Below are 24,268 nucleotides of genomic sequence, written 5' to 3' on the forward strand. Positions count from 1 at the left end.
AACCACCCCCCCTTACGACATGCTTCAGAAACGAAAAAAATGGTCCATTTCAAATGTTGCGTCTTTGAACGACAATTCACATTTGTACGTGGATATTCACTTTTAGAGATAACATTAGATGTTTAAAGTGATTTTCAAGCTTCCAGGGGCCCTAAACACAAGATTTGAGGAATGGGTAAATGTGAATGAAAATGGCCAATTTATTCACTCTGAGGCCTTAAAAAGGTTTTCTCCACCCCAGAAAGTGAATTAAATAACATTTGTAGGCCTTTATTGTTCAATCAAAAACGCCCGATTTTTGATGAAAGAGATAACCACCCCCCCTTACGACATGCTTCAGAAACTAAAAAAATGGTCCATTTTCAAATGTTGCCTCTTTGAACTACAATTCACATTTGTACGTGGAAAATCACTTTTAAACATAAAATTAGATGTTTAAAGTGATTTTCATGCTTCCAGGGGCCCTAAACACAAGATTTGAGGAATGGGTAAATGTGAATGAAATTGGCCAATTTATTCACTCTGAGGCCTTAAAAAGGTTTTCTCCACCCCAGAAAGTGAATTAAATAACATTTGTAGGCCTTTATTGTTCAATCAAAAACGCCTGATTTTTGATGAAAGAGATAACCACCCCCCCTTACGACATGCTTCAGAAACTAAAAAAATGGTCCATTTTCAAATGTTGCCTCTTTGAACTACAATTCACATTTGTACGTGGAAAATCACTTTTAAACATAACATGAGATGTTTAAAGTGATTTTCATGCTTCCAGGGGCCTTAAACACAAGATTTGAGGAATGGGTAAAAGTGAATGAAAATGGCCAATTTACTCACTCTGAGGCCTTAAAAAGTGTTTCTCATCCACGGGAAGTGAAAAAAATAACATTTGGAGGCATTTATTGTTCAATCAAAAACGCCTGTTTTTTCTTGAAAGAGATAACCACCCCCCCTTACGACATGCTTTCGAAACGAAAAAAAGGTACATTTTCGAATGTTGCGTCTTTGAACTACAATTCACATTTGTACGTGGATAATCACTTTTAGAGATAACATTAGATGTTCAAAGTGATTTTCAAGCTTCCAGGGGCCCTAAACACAAGATTTGAGAAATGGGTAAAAGTGAATGAAAATGGCCAATTTACTCACTCTGAGGCCTTAAAATGTGTTTCTCCTCCATGGGAAGTGAATTAAATACCATTTGGAGGCCTTTATTGTTCAACCAAAAACGCTGTTTTTTGGTGAAAGAGATAACCACCCCCCCTTATGACATGCTGCAGAAATGAAAAAAATGGTCCATTTTCAAATGTTGCGTCCTTGAACTACAATTCACATTTGTACGTGGAAAATCACTTTTAAACATAAAATGAGATGTTTAAAGTGATTTTCATGCTTCCAGGGGCCTTAAACACAAGATTTGAGGAATGGGTAAAAGTGAATGAAAATGGCCAATTTACTCATTCTGAGGCCTTAAAAAGTGTTTCTCCTCCACGGGAAGTGAAAAAAATAACATTTGGAGGCATTAATTGTTCAATCAAAATCGCCTGTTTTTTGGTGAAAGAGATAACCACCCCCCCTTACGACATGCTTCAGAAACGAAAAAAATGGTCCATTTCAAATGTTGCGTCTTTGAACGACAATTCACATTTGTACGTGGATATTCACTTTTAGAGATAACATTAGATGTTTAAAGTGATTTTCAAGCTTCCAGGGGCCCTAAACACAAGATTTGAGAAATGGGTAAAAGTGAATGAAAATGGCCAATTTACTCACTCTGAGGCCTTAAAAAGTGTTTCTCCTCCACGGCAAGTGAATTAAATACCATTTGGAGGCCTTTATTGTTCAACCAAAAACGCCCGTTTTTTGGTGAAAGAGATAACCACCCCCCCTTACGACATGCTTCAGAAACGAAAAAAATGGTCCATTTTCAAATGTTGCGTCTTTGAACGACAATTCACATTTGTACGTGGATAATCACTTTTAGAGATAACATTAGATGTTTAAAGTGATTTTCAAGCTTCCAGGGGCCCTAAACACAAGATTTGAGAAATGGGTAAAAGTGAATGAAAATGGCCAATTTACTCACTCTGAGGCCTTAAAAAGTGTTTCTCCTCCACGGGAAGTGAATTACATAACATTTGGAGGCCTTTATTGTTCAACCAAAAACGCCTCTTTTTTGGTGCAAGAGATAACCACCCCCCCTACGACATGCTTCAGAAACGAAAAAAAAGGTCCATTTTCAAATGTTGCGTTCTTGAACTACAATTCACATTTGTACGTGGATAATCACTTTTAGAGATAAAATTAGATGTTTAAAGTGATTTTCAAGCTTCCAGGGGCCCTAAACACAAGATTTGAGGAATGGGTAAATGTGAATGAAAATGGCCAATTTATTCACTCTGAGGCCTTAAAAAGTTTTTCTCCACCCCAGAAAGTGAATTAAATAACATTTGTAGGCCTTTATTGTTCAATCAAAAATGCCCGATTTTTGATGGAAGAGATAACCACCCCCCCTTACGACATGCTTCAGAAACTAAAAAAATGGTCCATTTTCAAATGTTGCCTCTTTGAACCACAATTCACATTTGTACGTGGAAAATCACTTTTAAACATAAAATGAGATGTTTAAAGTGATTTTCATGCTTCCAGGGGCCTTAAACACAAGATTTGAGGTATGGGTAAAAGTGAATGAAAATGGCCAATTTACTCACTCTGAGGCCTTAAAAAGTTTTTCTCCTCCACGGGAAGTGAAAAAAATAACATTTAGAGGCATTTACTGTTCAATCAAAAATGCCTGTTTTTTGGTGAAAGAGATAACCACCCCCCCCCCCTTACGACATGCTTCAGAAACAAAAAAAATGGTCCATTTTCAAATGTTGCGTCTTTGAACGACAATTCACATTTGTACGTGGATAATCACTTTTAGAGATAACATTAGATGTTCAAAGTGATTTTCAAGCTTCCAGGGGCCCTAAACACAAGATTTGAGAAATGGGTAAAAGTGAATGAAAATGGCCAATTTACTCACTCTGAGGCCTTAAAATGTGTTTCTCCTCCATGGGAAGTGAATTAAATACCATTTGGAGGCCTTTATTGTTCAACCAAAAATGCTGTTTTTTGGTGAAAGAGATAACCATCCCCCTTACGACATGCTTCAGAAACTAAAAAAATGGTCCATTTTCAAATGTTGCCTCTTTGAACTACAATTCACATTTGTACGTGGAAAATCACTTTTAAACATAAAATGAGATGTTTAAAGTGATTTTCATGCTTCCAGGGGCCTTAAATGCAAGATTTGAGGAATGGGTAAAAGTGAATGAAAATGGCCAATTTACTCACTCTGAGGCCTTAAAAAGTGTTTCTCATCCACGGGAAGTGAAAAAAATAACATTTGGAGGCATTTATTGTTCAATCAAAAACGCCTGTTTTTTCTTGAAAGAGATAACCACCCCCCCTTACGACATGCTTCAGAAACGAAAAAAAAGGGTCCATTTTCAAATGTTGCGTCTTTGAACGACAATTCACATTTGTACGTGGATTATCACTTTTAGAGATAACATTAGATGTTTAAAGTGATTTTCAAGCTTCCAGGGGCCCTAAACACAAGATTTGAGAAATGGGTAAAAGTGAATGAAAATGGCCAATTTACTCACTCTGAGGCCTTAAAAAGTGTTTCTCCTCCACGGGAAGTCAATTAAATAACATTTGGAGGCCTTTATTGTTCAACCAAAAACACCGTTTTTTGGTGAAAGAGATAACCACCCCCCCTTACGACATGCTTTCGAAACGAAAAAAAAGGTCCATTTTCGAATGTTGCGTCTTTGAACTACAATTCACATTTGTACGTGGATAATCACTTTTAGAGATAAAATTAGATGTTTAAAGTGATTTTCAAGCTTCCAGGGGCCCTAAACACAAGATTTGAGGAATGGGTAAATGTGAATGAAAATGGCCAATTTATTCACTCTGAGGCCTTAAAAAGGTTTTCTCCACCCCAGAGAGTGAATTAAATAACATTTGTAGGCCTTTATTGTTCAATCAAAAACGCCCGATTTTTGATGAAAGAGATAACCACCCCCCCTTACGACATGCTTCAGAAACTAAAAAAATGGTCCATTTTCAAATGTTGCCTCTTTGAACTACAATTCACATTTGTACGTGGAAAATCACTTTTAAACATAAAATGAGATGTTTAAAGTGATTTTCATGCTTCCAGGGGCCCTAAACACAAGATTTGAGGAATGGGTAAATGTGAATGAAAATGGCCAATTTATTCACTCTGAGGCCTTAAAAAGGTTTTCTCCACCCCAGAAAGTGAATTAAATAACATTTGTAGGCCTTTATTGTTCAATCAAAAACGCCTGATTTTTGATGAAAGAGATAACCACCCCCCCTTACGACATGCTTCAGAAACTAAAAAAATTGTCCATTTTCAAATGTTGCCTCTTTGAACCACAATTCACATTTGTACGTGGAAAATCACTTTTAAACATAAAATGAGATGTTTAAAGTGATTTTCATGCTTCCAGGGGCCTTAAACACAAGATTTGAGGTATGGGTAAAAGTGAATGAAAATGGCCAATTTACTCACTCTGAGGCCTTAAAAAGTTTTTCTCCTCCACGGGAAGTGAAAAAAATAACATTTAGAGGCATTTATTGTTCAATCAAAAACGCCTGTTTTTTGGTGAAAGAGATAACCACCCCCCCCCTTACGACATGCTTCAGAAACGAAAAAAATGGTCCATTTTCAAATGTTGCGTCTTTGAACGACAATTCACATTTGTACGTGGATAATCACTTTTAGAGATAACATTAGATGTTCAAAGTGATTTTCAAGCTTCCAGGGGCCCTAAACACAAGATTTGAGAAATGGGTAAAAGTGAATGAAAATGGCCAATTTACTCACTCTGAGGCCTTAAAATGTGTTTCTCCTCCATGGGAAGTGAATTAAATACCATTTGGAGGCCTTTATTGTTCAACCAAAAACACCGTTTTTTGGTGAAAGAGATAACCACCCCCCCTTACGACATGCTTCAGAAACGAAAAAAAGGTCAATTTTCAAATGTTGCGTCTTTGAACTACAATTCACATTTGTACGTGGATAATCACTTTTAGAGATAAAATTAGATGTTTAAAGTGATTTTCAAGCTTCCAGGGGCCCTAAACACAAGATTTGAGGAATGGGTAAAAATGAATGAAAATGGCCAATTTACTCACTCTGCGGCCTTAAAAAGTGTTTCTCCTCCACGGGAAGTGAAAAAAATAACATTTGGAGGAATTTATTGTTCAACCAAAAATGCCTGTTTTTTGGTGAAAGAGATAACCACCCCCCCTTACGACATGCTTCAGAAACTAAAAAAATGGTCCATTTTCAAATGTTGCCTCTTTGAACTACAATTCACATTTGTACGTGGAAAATCACTTTTAAACATAAAATGAGATGTTTAAAGTGATTTTCATGCTTCCAGGGTCCTTAAACACAAGATTTGAGGAATGGGTAAAAGTGAATGAAAATGGCCAATTTACTCATTCTGAGGCCTTAAAAAGTGTTTCTCCTCCACGGGAAGTGAAAAAAATAACATTTGGAGGCATTTATTGTTCAATCAAAATCGCCTGTTTTTTGGTGAAAGAGATAACCACCCCCCCTTACGACGCTTCAGAAACGAAAAAAATGGTCCGTTTTCAAATGTTGCCTCTTTGAACTACAATTCACATTTGTACGTGGAAAATCACGTTTAGAGATAAAATTAGATGTTTAAAGTGATTTTCAAGCTTCCAGGGACCCTAAACACAAGATTTGAGAAATGGGTAAAAGTGAATGAAAATGGCCAATTTACTCACTCTGAGGCCTTAAAAACTGTTTCTCCTCCATGGGAAGTGAATTAAATAACATTTGGAGGCCTTTATTGTTCAACCAAAAACGCCCGTTTTTTGGTGAAAGAGATAACCACCCCCCCTTACGACATGCTTTGGAAACGAAAAAAAAGGTCCATTTTCGAATGTTGCGTCTTTGAACTACAATTCACATTTGTACGTGGATAATCACTTTTAGAGATAAAATGAGATGTTTAAAGTGATTTTCATGCTTCCAGGGGCCTTAAACACAAGATTTGAGGTATGGGTAAAAGTGAATGAAAATGGCCAATTTACTCACTCTGAGGCCTTAAAAAGTTTTTCTCCTCCACGGGAAGTGAAAAAAATAACATTTAGAGGCATTTATTGTTCAATCAAAAACGCCTGTTTTTTGGTGAAAGAGATAACCACCCTTACGACATGCTTCAGAAACGAAAAAAATGGTCCATTTTCAAATGTTGCCTCTTTGAACTACAATTCACATTTGTACGTGGAAAATCACTTTTAAACATAAAATGAGATGTTTAAAGTGATTTTCATGCTTCCAGGGTCCTTAAACACAAGATTTGAGAAATGCGTAAAAGTGAATGAAAATGGCCAATTTACTCACTCTGAGGCCTTAAAAAGTGTTTCTCCTCCATGGGAAGTGAATTAAATAACATTTGGAGGCCTTTATTGTTCAACCAAAAACGCCCGTTTTTTGGTGAAAGAGATAACCACCCCCCCTTACGACATGCTTTCGAAACGAAAAAAAAGGTCCATTTTCGAATGTTGCGTCTTTGAACTACAATTCACATTTGTACGTGGATAATCACTTTTAGAGATAAAATTAGATGTTTAAAGTGATTTTCAAGCTTCCAGGGGCCCTAAACACAAGATTTGAGGAATGGGTAAATGTGAATGAAAATGGCCAATTTATTCACTCTGAGGCCTTAAAAAGTTTTTCTCCACCCCAGAAAGTGAATTAAATAACATTTGTAGGCCTTTATTGTTCAATCAAAAATGCCCGATTTTTGATGGAAGAGATAACCACCCCCCCTTACGACATGCTTCAGAAACTAAAAAAATGGTCCATTTTCAAATGTTGCCTCTTTGAACCACAATTCACATTTGTACGTGGAAAATCACTTTTAAACATAAAATGAGATGTTTAAAGTGATTTTCATGCTTCCAGGGGCCTTAAACACAAGATTTGAGGTATGGGTAAAAGTGAATGAAAATGGCCAATTTACTCACTCTGAGGCCTTAAAAAGTTTTTCTCCTCCACGGGAAGTGAAAAAAATAACATTTAGAGGCATTTACTGTTCAATCAAAAATGCCTGTTTTTTGGTGAAAGAGATAACCACCCCCCCCCCTTACGACATGCTTCAGAAACAAAAAAAATGGTCCATTTTCAAATGTTGCGTCTTTGAACGACAATTCACATTTGTACGTGGATAATCACTTTTAGAGATAACATTAGATGTTCAAAGTGATTTTCAAGCTTCCAGGGGCCCTAAACACAAGATTTGAGAAATGGGTAAAAGTGAATGAAAATGGCCAATTTACTCACTCTGAGGCCTTAAAATGTGTTTCTCCTCCATGGGAAGTGAATTAAATACCATTTGGAGGCCTTTATTGTTCAACCAAAAATGCTGTTTTTTGGTGAAAGAGATAACCATCCCCCTTACGACATGCTTCAGAAACTAAAAAAATGGTCCATTTTCAAATGTTGCCTCTTTGAACTACAATTCACATTTGTACGTGGAAAATCACTTTTAAACATAAAATGAGATGTTTAAAGTGATTTTCATGCTTCCAGGGGCCTTAAATGCAAGATTTGAGGAATGGGTAAAAGTGAATGAAAATGGCCAATTTACTCACTCTGAGGCCTTAAAAAGTGTTTCTCATCCACGGGAAGTGAAAAAAATAACATTTGGAGGCATTTATTGTTCAATCAAAAACGCCTGTTTTTTCTTGAAAGAGATAACCACCCCCCCTTACGACATGCTTCAGAAACGAAAAAAAAGGGTCCATTTTCAAATGTTGCGTCTTTGAACGACAATTCACATTTGTACGTGGATTATCACTTTTAGAGATAACATTAGATGTTTAAAGTGATTTTCAAGCTTCCAGGGGCCCTAAACACAAGATTTGAGAAATGGGTAAAAGTGAATGAAAATGGCCAATTTACTCACTCTGAGGCCTTAAAAAGTGTTTCTCCTCCACGGGAAGTCAATTAAATAACATTTGGAGGCCTTTATTGTTCAACCAAAAACACCGTTTTTTGGTGAAAGAGATAACCACCCCCCCTTACGACATGCTTTCGAAACGAAAAAAAAGGTCCATTTTCGAATGTTGCGTCTTTGAACTACAATTCACATTTGTACGTGGATAATCACTTTTAGAGATAAAATTAGATGTTTAAAGTGATTTTCAAGCTTCCAGGGGCCCTAAACACAAGATTTGAGGAATGGGTAAATGTGAATGAAAATGGCCAATTTATTCACTCTGAGGCCTTAAAAAGGTTTTCTCCACCCCAGAGAGTGAATTAAATAACATTTGTAGGCCTTTATTGTTCAATCAAAAACGCCCGATTTTTGATGAAAGAGATAACCACCCCCCCTTACGACATGCTTCAGAAACTAAAAAAATGGTCCATTTTCAAATGTTGCCTCTTTGAACCACAATTCACATTTGTACGTGGAAAATCACTTTTAAACATAAAATGAGATGTTTAAAGTGATTTTCATGCTTCCAGGGGCCTTAAACACAAGATTTGAGGTATGGGTAAAAGTGAATGAAAATGGCCAATTTACTCACTCTGAGGCCTTAAAAAGTTTTTCTCCTCCACGGGAAGTGAAAAAAATAACATTTAGAGGCATTTACTGTTCAATCAAAAATGCCTGTTTTTTGGTGAAAGAGATAACCACCCCCCCCCCTTACGACATGCTTCAGAAACAAAAAAAATGGTCCATTTTCAAATGTTGCGTCTTTGAACGACAATTCACATTTGTACGTGGATAATCACTTTTAGAGATAACATTAGATGTTCAAAGTGATTTTCATGCTTCCAGGGGCCTTAAACACAAGATTTGAGGTATGGGTAAAAGTGAATGAAAATGGCCAATTTACTCACTCTGAGGCCTTAAAAAGTTTTTCTCCTCCACGGGAAGTGAAAAAAATAACATTTAGAGGCATTTATTGTTCAATCAAAAACGCCTGTTTTTTGGTGAAAGAGATAACCACCCCCCCCCCTTACGACATGCTTCAGAAACGAAAAAAATGGTCCATTTTCAAATGTTGCGTCTTTGAACGACAATTCACATTTGTACGTGGATAATCACTTTTAGAGATAACATTAGATGTTCAAAGTGATTTTCAAGCTTCCAGGGGCCCTAAACACAAGATTTGAGAAATGGGTAAAAGTGAATGAAAATGGCCAATTTACTCACTCTGAGGCCTTAAAATGTGTTTCTCCTCCATGGGAAGTGAATTAAATACCATTTGGAGGCCTTTATTGTTCAACCAAAAACACCGTTTTTTGGTGAAAGAGATAACCACCCCCCCTTACGACATGCTTCAGAAACGAAAAAAAGGTCAATTTTCAAATGTTGCGTCTTTGAACTACAATTCACATTTGTACGTGGATAATCACTTTTAGAGATAAAATTAGATGTTTAAAGTGATTTTCAAGCTTCCAGGGGCCCTAAACACAAGATTTGAGGAATGGGTAAAAATGAATGAAAATGGCCAATTTACTCACTCTGCGGCCTTAAAAAGTGTTTCTCCTCCACGGGAAGTGAAAAAAATAACATTTGGAGGAATTTATTGTTCAACCAAAAATGCCTGTTTTTTGGTGAAAGAGATAACCACCCCCCCTTACGACATGCTTCAGAAACTAAAAAAATGGTCCATTTTCAAATGTTGCCTCTTTGAACTACAATTCACATTTGTACGTGGAAAATCACTTTTAAACATAAAATGAGATGTTTAAAGTGATTTTCATGCTTCCAGGGTCCTTAAACACAAGATTTGAGGAATGGGTAAAAGTGAATGAAAATGGCCAATTTACTCATTCTGAGGCCTTAAAAAGTGTTTCTCCTCCACGGGAAGTGAAAAAAATAACATTTGGAGGCATTTATTGTTCAATCAAAATCGCCTGTTTTTTGGTGAAAGAGATAACCACCCCCCCTTACGACGCTTCAGAAACGAAAAAAATGGTCCGTTTTCAAATGTTGCCTCTTTGAACTACAATTCACATTTGTACGTGGAAAATCACGTTTAGAGATAAAATTAGATGTTTAAAGTGATTTTCAAGCTTCCAGGGACCCTAAACACAAGATTTGAGAAATGGGTAAAAGTGAATGAAAATGGCCAATTTACTCACTCTGAGGCCTTAAAAACTGTTTCTCCTCCATGGGAAGTGAATTAAATAACATTTGGAGGCCTTTATTGTTCAACCAAAAACGCCCGTTTTTTGGTGAAAGAGATAACCACCCCCCCTTACGACATGCTTTGGAAACGAAAAAAAAGGTCCATTTTCGAATGTTGCGTCTTTGAACTACAATTCACATTTGTACGTGGATAATCACTTTTAGAGATAAAATGAGATGTTTAAAGTGATTTTCATGCTTCCAGGGGCCTTAAACACAAGATTTGAGGTATGGGTAAAAGTGAATGAAAATGGCCAATTTACTCACTCTGAGGCCTTAAAAAGTTTTTCTCCTCCACGGGAAGTGAAAAAAATAACATTTAGAGGCATTTATTGTTCAATCAAAAACGCCTGTTTTTTGGTGAAAGAGATAACCACCCTTACGACATGCTTCAGAAACGAAAAAAATGGTCCATTTTCAAATGTTGCCTCTTTGAACTACAATTCACATTTGTACGTGGAAAATCACTTTTAAACATAAAATGAGATGTTTAAAGTGATTTTCATGCTTCCAGGGTCCTTAAACACAAGATTTGAGAAATGCGTAAAAGTGAATGAAAATGGCCAATTTACTCACTCTGAGGCCTTAAAAAGTGTTTCTCCTCCATGGGAAGTGAATTAAATAACATTTGGAGGCCTTTATTGTTCAACCAAAAACGCCCGTTTTTTGGTGAAAGAGATAACCACCCCCCCTTACGACATGCTTTCGAAACGAAAAAAAAGGTCCATTTTCGAATGTTGCGTCTTTGAACTACAATTCACATTTGTACGTGGATAATCACTTTTAGAGATAAAATTAGATGTTTAAAGTGATTTTCAAGCTTCCAGGGGCCCTAAACACAAGATTTGAGGAATGGGTAAATGTGAATGAAAATGGCCAATTTATTCACTCTGAGGCCTTAAAAAGTTTTTCTCCACCCCAGAAAGTGAATTAAATAACATTTGTAGGCCTTTATTGTTCAATCAAAAATGCCCGATTTTTGATGGAAGAGATAACCACCCCCCCTTACGACATGCTTCAGAAACTAAAAAAATGGTCCATTTTCAAATGTTGCCTCTTTGAACCACAATTCACATTTGTACGTGGAAAATCACTTTTAAACATAAAATGAGATGTTTAAAGTGATTTTCATGCTTCCAGGGGCCTTAAACACAAGATTTGAGGTATGGGTAAAAGTGAATGAAAATGGCCAATTTACTCACTCTGAGGCCTTAAAAAGTTTTTCTCCTCCACGGGAAGTGAAAAAAATAACATTTAGAGGCATTTACTGTTCAATCAAAAATGCCTGTTTTTTGGTGAAAGAGATAACCACCCCCCCCCTTACGACATGCTTCAGAAACAAAAAAAATGGTCCATTTTCAAATGTTGCGTCTTTGAACGACAATTCACATTTGTACGTGGATAATCACTTTTAGAGATAACATTAGATGTTCAAAGTGATTTTCAAGCTTCCAGGGGCCCTAAACACAAGATTTGAGAAATGGGTAAAAGTGAATGAAAATGGCCAATTTACTCACTCTGAGGCCTTAAAATGTGTTTCTCCTCCATGGGAAGTGAATTAAATACCATTTGGAGGCCTTTATTGTTCAACCAAAAATGCTGTTTTTTGGTGAAAGAGATAACCATCCCCCTTACGACATGCTTCAGAAACTAAAAAAATGGTCCATTTTCAAATGTTGCCTCTTTGAACTACAATTCACATTTGTACGTGGAAAATCACTTTTAAACATAAAATGAGATGTTTAAAGTGATTTTCATGCTTCCAGGGGCCTTAAATGCAAGATTTGAGGAATGGGTAAAAGTGAATGAAAATGGCCAATTTACTCACTCTGAGGCCTTAAAAAGTGTTTCTCATCCACGGGAAGTGAAAAAAATAACATTTGGAGGCATTTATTGTTCAATCAAAAACGCCTGTTTTTTCTTGAAAGAGATAACCACCCCCCCTTACGACATGCTTCAGAAACGAAAAAAAAGGGTCCATTTTCAAATGTTGCGTCTTTGAACGACAATTCACATTTGTACGTGGATTATCACTTTTAGAGATAACATTAGATGTTTAAAGTGATTTTCAAGCTTCCAGGGGCCCTAAACACAAGATTTGAGAAATGGGTAAAAGTGAATGAAAATGGCCAATTTACTCACTCTGAGGCCTTAAAAAGTGTTTCTCCTCCACGGGAAGTCAATTAAATAACATTTGGAGGCCTTTATTGTTCAACCAAAAACACCGTTTTTTGGTGAAAGAGATAACCACCCCCCCTTACGACATGCTTTCGAAACGAAAAAAAAGGTCCATTTTCGAATGTTGCGTCTTTGAACTACAATTCACATTTGTACGTGGATAATCACTTTTAGAGATAAAATTAGATGTTTAAAGTGATTTTCAAGCTTCCAGGGGCCCTAAACACAAGATTTGAGGAATGGGTAAATGTGAATGAAAATGGCCAATTTATTCACTCTGAGGCCTTAAAAAGGTTTTCTCCACCCCAGAGAGTGAATTAAATAACATTTGTAGGCCTTTATTGTTCAATCAAAAACGCCCGATTTTTGATGAAAGAGATAACCACCCCCCCTTACGACATGCTTCAGAAACTAAAAAAATGGTCCATTTTCAAATGTTGCCTCTTTGAACTACAATTCACATTTGTACGTGGAAAATCACTTTTAAACATAAAATGAGATGTTTAAAGTGATTTTCATGCTTCCAGGGGCCCTAAACACAAGATTTGAGGAATGGGTAAATGTGAATGAAAATGGCCAATTTATTCACTCTGAGGCCTTAAAAAGGTTTTCTCCACCCCAGAAAGTGAATTAAATAACATTTGTAGGCCTTTATTGTTCAATCAAAAACGCCTGATTTTTGATGAAAGAGATAACCACCCCCCCTTACGACATGCTTCAGAAACTAAAAAAATTGTCCATTTTCAAATGTTGCCTCTTTGAACCACAATTCACATTTGTACGTGGAAAATCACTTTTAAACATAAAATGAGATGTTTAAAGTGATTTTCATGCTTCCAGGGGCCTTAAACACAAGATTTGAGGTATGGGTAAAAGTGAATGAAAATGGCCAATTTACTCACTCTGAGGCCTTAAAAAGTTTTTCTCCTCCACGGGAAGTGAAAAAAATAACATTTAGAGGCATTTATTGTTCAATCAAAAACGCCTGTTTTTTGGTGAAAGAGATAACCACCCCCCCCCTTACGACATGCTTCAGAAACGAAAAAAATGGTCCATTTTCAAATGTTGCGTCTTTGAACGACAATTCACATTTGTACGTGGATAATCACTTTTAGAGATAACATTAGATGTTCAAAGTGATTTTCAAGCTTCCAGGGGCCCTAAACACAAGATTTGAGAAATGGGTAAAAGTGAATGAAAATGGCCAATTTACTCACTCTGAGGCCTTAAAATGTGTTTCTCCTCCATGGGAAGTGAATTAAATACCATTTGGAGGCCTTTATTGTTCAACCAAAAACACCGTTTTTTGGTGAAAGAGATAACCACCCCCCCTTACGACATGCTTCAGAAACGAAAAAAAGGTCAATTTTCAAATGTTGCGTCTTTGAACTACAATTCACATTTGTACGTGGATAATCACTTTCAGAGATAAAATTAGATGTTTAAAGTGATTTTCAAGCTTCCAGGGGCCCTAAACACAAGATTTGAGGAATGGGTAAAAATGAATGAAAATGGCCAATTTACTCACTCTGCGGCCTTAAAAAGTGTTTCTCCTCCACGGGAAGTGAAAAAAATAACATTTGGAGGAATTTATTGTTCAACCAAAAATGCCTGTTTTTTGGTGAAAGAGATAACCACCCCCCCTTACGACATGCTTCAGAAACTAAAAAAATGGTCCATTTTCAAATGTTGCCTCTTTGAACTACAATTCACATTTGTACGTGGAAAATCACTTTTAAACATAAAATGAGATGTTTAAAGTGATTTTCATGCTTCCAGGGTCCTTAAACACAAGATTTGAGGAATGGGTAAAAGTGAATGAAAATGGCCAATTTACTCATTCTGAGGCCTTAAAAAGTGTTTCTCCTCCACGGGAAGTGAAAAAAATAACATTTGGAGGCATTTATTGTTCAATCAAAATCGCCTGTTTTTTGGTGAAAGAGATAACCACCCCCCCTTACGACGCTTCAGAAACGAAAAAAATGGTCCGTTTTCAAATGTTGCCTCTTTGAACTACAATTCACATTTGTACGTGGAAAATCACGTTTAGAGATAAAATTAGATGTTTAAAGTGATTTTCAAGCTTCCAGGGACCCTAAACACAAGATTTGAGAAATGGGTAAAAGTGAATGAAAATGGCCAATTTACTCACTCTGAGGCCTTAAAAACTGTTTCTCCTCCATGGGAAGTGAATTAAATAACATTTGGAGGCCTTTATTGTTCAACCAAAAACGCCCGTTTTTTGGTGAAAGAGATAACCACCCCCCCTTACGACATGCTTTGGAAACGAAAAAAAAGGTCCATTTTCGAATGTTGCGTCTTTGAACTACAATTCACATTTGTACGTGGATAATCACTTTTAGAGATAAAATGAGATGTTTAAAGTGATTTTCATGCTTCCAGGGGCCTTAAACACAAGATTTGAGGTATGGGTAAAAGTGAATGAAAATGGCCAATTTACTCACTCTGAGGCCTTAAAAAGTTTTTCTCCTCCACGGGAAGTGAAAAAAATAACATTTAGAGGCATTTATTGTTCAATCAAAAACGCCTGTTTTTTGGTGAAAGAGATAACCACCCTTACGACATGCTTCAGAAACGAAAAAAATGGTCCATTTTCAAATGTTGCCTCTTTGAACTACAATTCACATTTGTACGTGGAAAATCACTTTTAAACATAAAATGAGATGTTTAAAGTGATTTTCATGCTTCCAGGGTCCTTAAACACAAGATTTGAGAAATGCGTAAAAGTGAATGAAAATGGCCAATTTACTCACTCTGAGGCCTTAAAAAGTGTTTCTCCTCCATGGGAAGTGAATTAAATAACATTTGGAGGCCTTTATTGTTCAACCAAAAACGCCCGTTTTTTGGTGAAAGAGATAACCACCCCCCCTTACGACATGCTTCAGAAACTAAAAAAATGGTCCATTTTCAAATGTTGCCTCTTTGAACTACAATTCACATTTGTACGTGGAAAATCACTTTTAAACATAAAATGAGATGTTTAAAGGGATTTTCATGCTTCCAGGGGCCTTAAACACAAGATTTGAGGAATGGGTAAAAATGAATGAAAATGGCCAATTTACTCACTCTGCGGCCTTAAAAAGTGTTTCTCCTCCACGGGAAGTGAAAAAAATAACATTTGGAGGAATTTATTGTTCAACCAAAAATGCCTGTTTTTGGTGAAAGAGATAACCACCCCCCCTTACGACATGCTTCAGAAACGAAAAAAAAGGTCCATTTTCAAATGTTGCGTCTTTGAACGACAATTCACATTTGTACGTGGATAATCACTTTTAGAGATAAAATTAGATGTTTAAAGTGATTTTCAAGCTTCCAGGGGCCTTAAACACAAGATTTGAGGAATGGGTAAAAGTGAATGAAAATGGCCAATTTACTCACTCTGAGGCCTTAAAAAGTGTTTCTCATCCACGGGAAGTGAAAAAAATCACATTTGGAGGCATTTATTGTTCAATCAAAAACGCCTGTTTTTTGGTGAAAGAGATAACCACCCCCCCTTACGACATGCTTCAGAAACGAAAAAAATGGTCCATTTTCAAATGTTGCGTCTTTGAACGACAATTCACATTTGTACGTGGATAATCACTTTTAGAGACAACATTAGATGTTTAAAGTGATTTTCAAGCTTCCAGGGGCCCTAAACACAAGATATGAGAAATGGGTAAAAGTGAATGAAAATGGCCAATTTACTCACTCTGAGGCCTTAAAAAGTGTTTCTCCTCCATGGGAAGTGAATTAAATACCATTTGGAGGCCTTTATTGTTCAACCAAAAATGCTGTTTTTTGGTGAAAGAGATAACTACCCCCCCTTACGACATGCTTCAGAAAAGAAAAAAAAGGTCCATTTTCAAATGTTGCGTCTTTGAACTAAAATTCACATTTGTACGTGGATAATCACTTTTAGAGATAAAATTAGATGTTTAAAGTGATTTTCAAGCTTCCAGGGACCCTAAACACAAGATTTGAGAAATGGGTAAAAGTGAATGAAAATGGCCAATTTACTCACTCTGAGGCCTTAAAAAGTGTTTCTCCTCCATGGGAAGTGAATTAAATAACATTTGGAGGCCTTTATTGTTCAACCAAAAACGCCCGTTTTTTGGTGAAAGAGATAACCACCCCCCCTTACGACATGCTTTCGAAACGAAAAAAAAGGTCCATTTTCGAATGTTGCGTCTTTGAACTACAATTCACATTTGTACGTGGATAATCACTTTTAGAGATAAAATTAGATGTTTAAAGTGATTTTCAAGCTTCCAGGGGCCCTAAACACAAGATTTGAGGAATGGGTAAATGTGAATGAAAATGGCCAATTTATTCACTCTGAGGCCTTAAAAAGGTTTTCTCCACCCCAGAAAGTGAATTAAATAACATTTGTAGGCCTTTATTGTTCAATCAAAAACGCCTGATTTTTGATGAAAGAGATAACCACCCCCCCCTTACGACATGCTTCAGAAACTAAAAAAATGGTCCATTTTCAAATGTTGCCTCTTTGAACTACAATTCACATTTGTACGTGGAAAATCACTTTTAAACATAAAATGAGATGTTTAAAGTGATTTTCATGCTTCCAGGGGCCTTAAACACAAGATTTGAGGAATGGGTAAAAGTGAATGAAAATGGCCAATTTACTCACTCTGAGGCCTTAAAAAGTGTTTCTCATCCACGGGAAGTGAAAAAAATAACATTTGGAGGCATTTATTGTTCAATCAAAAACGCCTGTTTTTTCTTGAAAGAGATAACCACCCCCCGTTACGACATTCTTCAGAAACGAAAAAAAAGGTCCATTTTCAAATGTTGCGTCTTTGAACGAAAATTCACATTTGTACGTGGATTATCACTTTTAGAGATAACATTAGATGTTTAAAGTGATTTTCAAGCTTCCAGGGGCCCTAAACACAAGATTTGAGAAATGGGCAAAAGTGAATGAAAATGGCCAATTTACTCACTCTGAGGCCTTAAAAAGTGTTTCTCCTCCACGGGAAGTCAATTAAATAACATTTGGAGGCCTTTATTGTTCAACCAAAAACACCGTTTTTTGGTGAAAGAGATAACCACCCCCCCTTACGACATGCTTTCGAAACGAAAAAAAAGGTCCATTTTCGAATGTTGCGTCTTTGAACTACAATTCACATTTGTACGTGGATAATCACTTTTAGAGATAAAATTAGATGTTTAAAGTGATTTTCAAGCTTCCAGGGACCCTAAACACAAGATTTGAGAAATGGGTAAAAGTGAATGAAAATGGCCAATTTACTCACTCTGAGGCCTTAAAAAGTGTTTCTCCTCCATGGGAAGTGAATTAAATAACATTTGGAGGCCTTTATTGTTCAACAAAAAACACCCATTTTTTGGTGAAAGAGATAACCACCCCCCCTTACGACATGCTTTCGAAACGAAAAAAAAGGTCCATTTTCGAATGTTGCGTCTTTGAACTACAATTCGCATTTGTACGTGGATAATCACTTTTAGAGATAAAATTAGATGTTTAAAGTGATTTTCAAGCTTCCAGGGGCCCTAAACACAAGATTTGAGGAATGGGTAAATGTGAATGAAAATGGCCAATTTATTCACTCTGAGGCCTTAAAAAGGTTTTCTCTACCCCAGAAAGTGAATTAAATAACATTTGTAGGCCTTTATTGTTCAATCAAAAACGCCCGATTTTTGATGAAAGAGATAACCACCCCCCCCTTACGACATGCTTCAGAAACTAAAAAAATGGTCCATTTTCAAATGTTGCCTCTTTGAACTACAATTCACATTTGTACGTGGAAAATCACTTTTAAACATAAAATGAGATGTTTAAAGTGATTTTCATGCTTCCAGGGGCCCTAAACACAAGATTTGAGGAATGGGTAAATGTGAATGAAAATGGCCAATTTATTCACTCTGAGGCCTTAAAAAGGTTTTCTCCACCCCAGAAAGTGAATTAAATAACATTTGTAGGCCTTTATTGTTCAATCAAAAACGCCCGATTTTTGATGAAAGAGATAACCACCCCCCCCTTACGACATGCTTCAGAAACTAAAAAAATGGTCCATTTTCAAATGTTGCCTCTTTGAACTACAATTCACATTTGTACGTGGAAAATCACTTTTAAACATAAAATGAGATGTTTAAAGTGATTTTCATGCTTCCAGGGGCCTTAAACACAAGATTTGAGGAATGGGTAAAAGTGAATGAAAATGGCCAATTTACTCACTCTGAGGCCTTAAAAAGTGTTTCTCATCCACAGGAAGTGAAAAAAAAATCACATTTGGAGGCATTTATTGTTCAATCAAAAACGCCTGTTTTTTGGTGAAAGAGATAACCACCCCCCCTTACGACATGCTTCAGAAACGAAAAAAATGGTCCATTTTCAAATGTTGCGTCTTTGAACGACAATTCACATTTGTACGTGGATAATCACTTTTAGAGATAACATTAGATGTTTAAAGTGATTTTCAAGCTTCCAGGGGCCCTAAACACAAGATTTGAGAAATGGGTAAAAGTGAATGAAAATGGCCAATTTACTCACTCTGAGGCCTTAAAAAGTGTTTCTCCTCCACGGGAAGTGAATTACATAACATTTGGAGGCCTTTATTGTTCAACCAAAAACGCCTGTTTTTTGGTGAAAGAGATAACCACCCCCCCTACGACATGCTTCAGAAACGAAAAAAAAGGTCCATTTTCAAATGTTGCGTCCTTGAACTACAATTCACATTTGTACGTGGATAATCACTTTTAGAGATAAAATTAGATGTTTAAAGTGATTTTCAAGCTTCCAGGGGCCTTAAACACAAGATTTGAGGTATGGGTAAAAGTGAATGAAAATGGCCAATTTACTCACTCTGAGGCCTTAAAAAGTTTTTCTCCTCCACGGGAAGTGAAAAAAATAACATTTAGAGGCATTTATTGTTCAATCAAAAACGCCTGTTTTTTGGTGAAAGAGATAACCCCCCCCTTACGACATGCTTCAGAAACGAAAAAAATGGTCCATTTTCAAATGTTGCGTCTTTGAACGACAATTCACATTTGTACGTGGATAATCACTTTTAGAGATAACATTAGATGTTCAAAGTGATTTTCAAGCTTCCAGGGGCCCTAAACACAAGATTTGAGAAATGGGTAAAAGTGAATGAAAATGGCCAATTTACTCACTCTGAGGCCTTAAAATGTGTTTCTCCTCCATGGGAAGTGAATTAAATACCATTTGGAGGCCTTTATTGTTCAACCAAAAACGCCGTTTTTTGGTGAAAGAGATAACCACCCCCCATTATGACATGCTGCAGAAATGAAAAAAATGGTCCATTTTCAAATGTTGCGTCCTTGAACTACAATTCACATTTGTACGTGGATAATCACTTTTAGAGATAAAATTAGATGTTTAAAGTGATTTTCAAGCTTCCAGGGGCCATAAACACAAGATTTGAGGAATGGGTAAAAGTGAATGAAAATGGCCAATTTACTCATTCTGAGGCCTTAAAAAGTGTTTCTCCTCCAAGGGAAGTGAATTAAATAACATTTGGAGGCCTTTATTGTTCAATCAAAAACGCCCGATTTTTGATGAAAGAGATAACCACCCCCCCCTTACGACATGCTTCAGAAACTAAAAAAATGGTCCATTTTCAAATGTTGCCTCTTTGAACTACAATTCACATTTGTACGTGGAAAATCACTTTTAAACATAAAATGAGATGTTTAAAGTGATTTTCATGCTTCCAGGGGCCTTAAACACAAGATTTGAGGAATGGGTAAAAGTGAATGAAAATGGCCAATTTACTCACTCTGAGGCCTTAAAAAGTGTTTCTCATCCACAGGAAGTGAAAAAAAATCACATTTGGAGGCATTTATTGTTCAATCAAAAACGCCTGTTTTTTGGTGAAAGAGATAACCACCCCCCCTTACGACATGCTTCAGAAACGAAAAAAATGGTCCATTTTCAAATGTTGCGTCTTTGAAAGACAATTCACATTTGTACGTGGATAATCACTTTTAGAGATAACATTAGATGTTTAAAGTGATTTTCAAGCTTCCAGGGGCCCTAAACACAAGATTTGAGAAATGGGTAAAAGTGAATGAAAATGGCCAATTTACTCACTCTGAGGCCTTAAAAAGTGTTTCTCCTCCACGGGAAGTGAATTACATAACATTTGGAGGCCTTTATTGTTCAACCAAAAACGCCTGTTTTTTGGTGAAAGAGATAACCACCCCCCCTACGACATGCTTCAGAAACGAAAAAAAAGGTCCATTTTCAAATGTTGCGTCCTTGAACTACAATTCACATTTGTACGTGGATAATCACTTTTAGAGATAAAATTAGATGTTTAAAGTGATTTTCAAGCTTCCAGGGGCCTTAAACACAAGATTTGAGGTATGGGTAAAAGTGAATGAAAATGGACAATTTACTCACTCTGAGGCCTTAAAAAGTTTTTCTCCTCCACGGGAAGTGAAAAAAATAACATTTAGAGGCATTTATTGTTCAATCAAAATCGCCTGTTTTTTGGTGAAAGAGATAACCACCCCCCCTTACGACGCTTCAGAAACGAAAAAAATGGTCCGTTTTCAAATGTTGCCTCTTTGAACTACAATTCACATTTGTACGTGGAAAATCACTTTTAAACATAAAATGAGATGTTTGAAGTGATTTTCAAGCTTCCAGGGGCCCTAAACACAAGATTCGAGAAATGGGTAAAAGTGAATGAAAATGGCCAATTTACTCACTCTGAGGCCTTAAAAAGTGTTTCTCCTCCATGGGAAGTGAATTAAATAACATTTGGAGGCCTTTATTGTTCAACCAAAAACGCCCGTTTTTTGGTGAAAGAGATAACCACCCCCCCTCACGACTTGCTTTCGAAACGAAAAAAAAGGTCCATTTTCAAGTGTTGCGTCTTTGAACTACAATTCACATCTGTACGTGAATAATCACTTTTAGAGATAAAATTAGATGTTTAAAGTGATTTTCAAGCTTCCAGGGGCCCTAAACACAAGATTTGAGGAATGGGTAAATGTGAATGAAAATGGCCAATTTATTCACTCTGAGGCCTTAAAAAGGTTTTCTCCACCCCAGAAAGTGAATTAAATAACATTTGTAGGCCTTTATTGTTCAATCAAAAACGCCCGATTTTTGATGAAAGAGATAACCACCCCCCCTTACGACATGCTTCAGAAACTAAAAAAATGTCCATTTTCAAATGTTGCGTCTTTGAACGACAATTCACATTTGTACGTGGATAATCACTTTTAGAGATAACATTAGATGTTCAAAGTGATTTTCAAGCTTCCAGGGGCCCTAAACACAAGATTTGAGAAATGGGTAAAAGTGAATGAAAATGGCCAATTTACTCACTCTGAGGCCTTAAAATGTGTTTCTCCTCCATGGGAAGTGAATTAAATACCATTTGGAGGCCTTTATTGTTCAACCAAAAACGCCGTTTTTTGGTGAAAGAGATAACCACCCCCCATTATGACATGCTGCAGAAATGAAAAAAATGGTCCATTTTCAAATGTTGCGTCCTTGAACTACAATTCACATTTGTACGTGGATAATCACTTTTAGAGATAAAATTAGATGTTTAAAGTGATTTTCAAGCTTCCAGGGGCCATAAACACAAGATTTGAGGAATGGGTAAAAGTGAATGAAAATGGCCAATTTACTCATTCTGAGGCCTTAAAAAGTGTTTCTCCTCCAAGGGAAGTGAATTAAATAACATTTGGAGGCCTTTATTGTTCAATCAAAAACGCCCGATTTTTGATGAAAGAGATAACCACCCCCCCCTTACGACATGCTTCAGAAACTAAAAAAATGGTCCATTTTCAAATGTTGCCTCTTTGAACTACAATTCACATTTGTACGTGGAAAATCACTTTTAAACATAAAATGAGATGTTTAAAGTGATTTTCATGCTTCCAGGGGCCTTAAACTCAAGATTTGAGGAATGGGTAAAAGTGAATGAAAATGGCCAATTTACTCACTCTGAGGCCTTAAAAAGTGTTTCTCATCCACAGGAAGTGAAAAAAAATCACATTTGGAGGCATTTATTGTTCAATCAAAAACGCCTGTTTTTTGGTGAAAGAGATAACCACCCCCCCTTACGACATGCTTCAGAAACGAAAAAAATGGTCCATTTTCAAATGTTGCGTCTTTGAACGACAATTCACATTTGTACGTGGATAATCACTTTTAGAGACAACATTAGATGTTTAAAGTGATTTTCAAGCTTCCAGGGACCCTAAACACAAGATTTGAGAAATGGGTAAAAGTGAATGAAAATGGCCAATTTACTCACTCTGAGGCCTTAAAAAGTGTTTCTCCTCCATGGGAAGTGAATTAAATAAAATTTGGAGGCCTTTATTGTTCAACCAAAAACGCCCGTTTTTTGGTGAAAGAGATAACCACCCCCCTTACGACATGCTTTCGAAACGAAAAAAAGGTCCATTTTCGAATGTTGCGTCTTTGAACTACAATTCACATTTGTACGTGGATAATCACTTTTAGAGATAACATTAGATGTTCAAAGTGATTTTCAAGCTTCCAGGGGCCCTAAACACAAGATTTGAGAAATGGGTAAAAGTGAATGAAAATGGCCAATTTACTCACTCTGAGGCCTTAAAATGTGTTTCTCCTCCATGGGAAGTGAATTAAATACCATTTTTAGGCCTTTATTGTTCAACCAAAAACGCAGTTTTTTGGTGAAAGAGATAACCACCCCCCCTTATGACATGCTGCAGAAATGAAAAAAATGGTCCATTTTCAAGTGTTGCGTCCTTGAACTACAATTCACATTTGTACGTGGAAAATCACTTTTAAACATAAAATGAGATGTTTAAAGTGATTTTCATGCTTCCAGGGGCCTTAAACACAAGATTTGAGGAATGGGTAAAAGTGAATGAAAATGGCCAATTTACTCATTCTGAGGCCTTAAAAAGTGTTTCTCCTCCACGGGAAGTGAAAAAAATAACATTTGGAGGCATTTATTGTTCAATCAAAATCGCCTGTTTTTTGGTGAAAGAGATAACCACCCCCCCTTACGACATGCTTCAGAAACGAAAAAAATGGTCCATTTTCAAATGTTGCGTCTTTGAACGACAATTCACATTTGTACGTGGATATTCACTTTTAGAGATAACATTAGATGTTTAAAGTGATTTTCAAGCTTCCAGGGGCCCTAAACACAAGATTTGAGAAATGGGTAAAAGTGAATGAAAATGGCCAATTTACTCACTCTGAGGCCTTAAAAAGTGTTTCTCCTCCACGGCAAGTGAATTAAATACCATTTGGAGGCCTTTATTGTTCAACCAAAAACGCCCGTTTTTTGGTGAAAGAGATAACCACCCCCCCTTACGACATGCTTCAGAAACGAAAAAAATGGTCCATTTTCAAATGTTGCGTCTTTGAACGACAATTCACATTTGTACGTGGATAATCACTTTTAGAGATAACATTAGATGTTTAAAGTGATTTTCAAGCTTCCAGGGGCCCTAAACACAAGATTTGAGAAATGGGTAAAAATGAATGAAAATGGCCAATTTACTCTTTCTGAGGCCTTAAAAAGTGTTTCTCCTCCACGGGAAGTGAAAAAAATAACATTTGGAGGCATTTATTGTTCAATCAAAATCGCCTGTTTTTTGGTGAAAGAGATAACCACCCCCCCTTACGACATGCTTCAGAAACGAAAAAAATGGTCCATTTTCAAATGTTGCGTCTTTGAACGACAATTCACATTTGTACGTGGATATTCACTTTTAGAGATAACATTAGATGTTTAAAGTGATTTTCAAGCTTCCAGGGGCCCTAAACACAAGATTTGAGAAATGGGTAAAAGTGAATG

The sequence above is a fragment of the Triturus cristatus genome, chromosome 6 (genome assembly GCF_964204655.1).
Source record: "Triturus cristatus chromosome 6, aTriCri1.1, whole genome shotgun sequence".
Taxonomy (NCBI): Eukaryota; Metazoa; Chordata; class Amphibia; order Caudata; family Salamandridae; genus Triturus; species Triturus cristatus.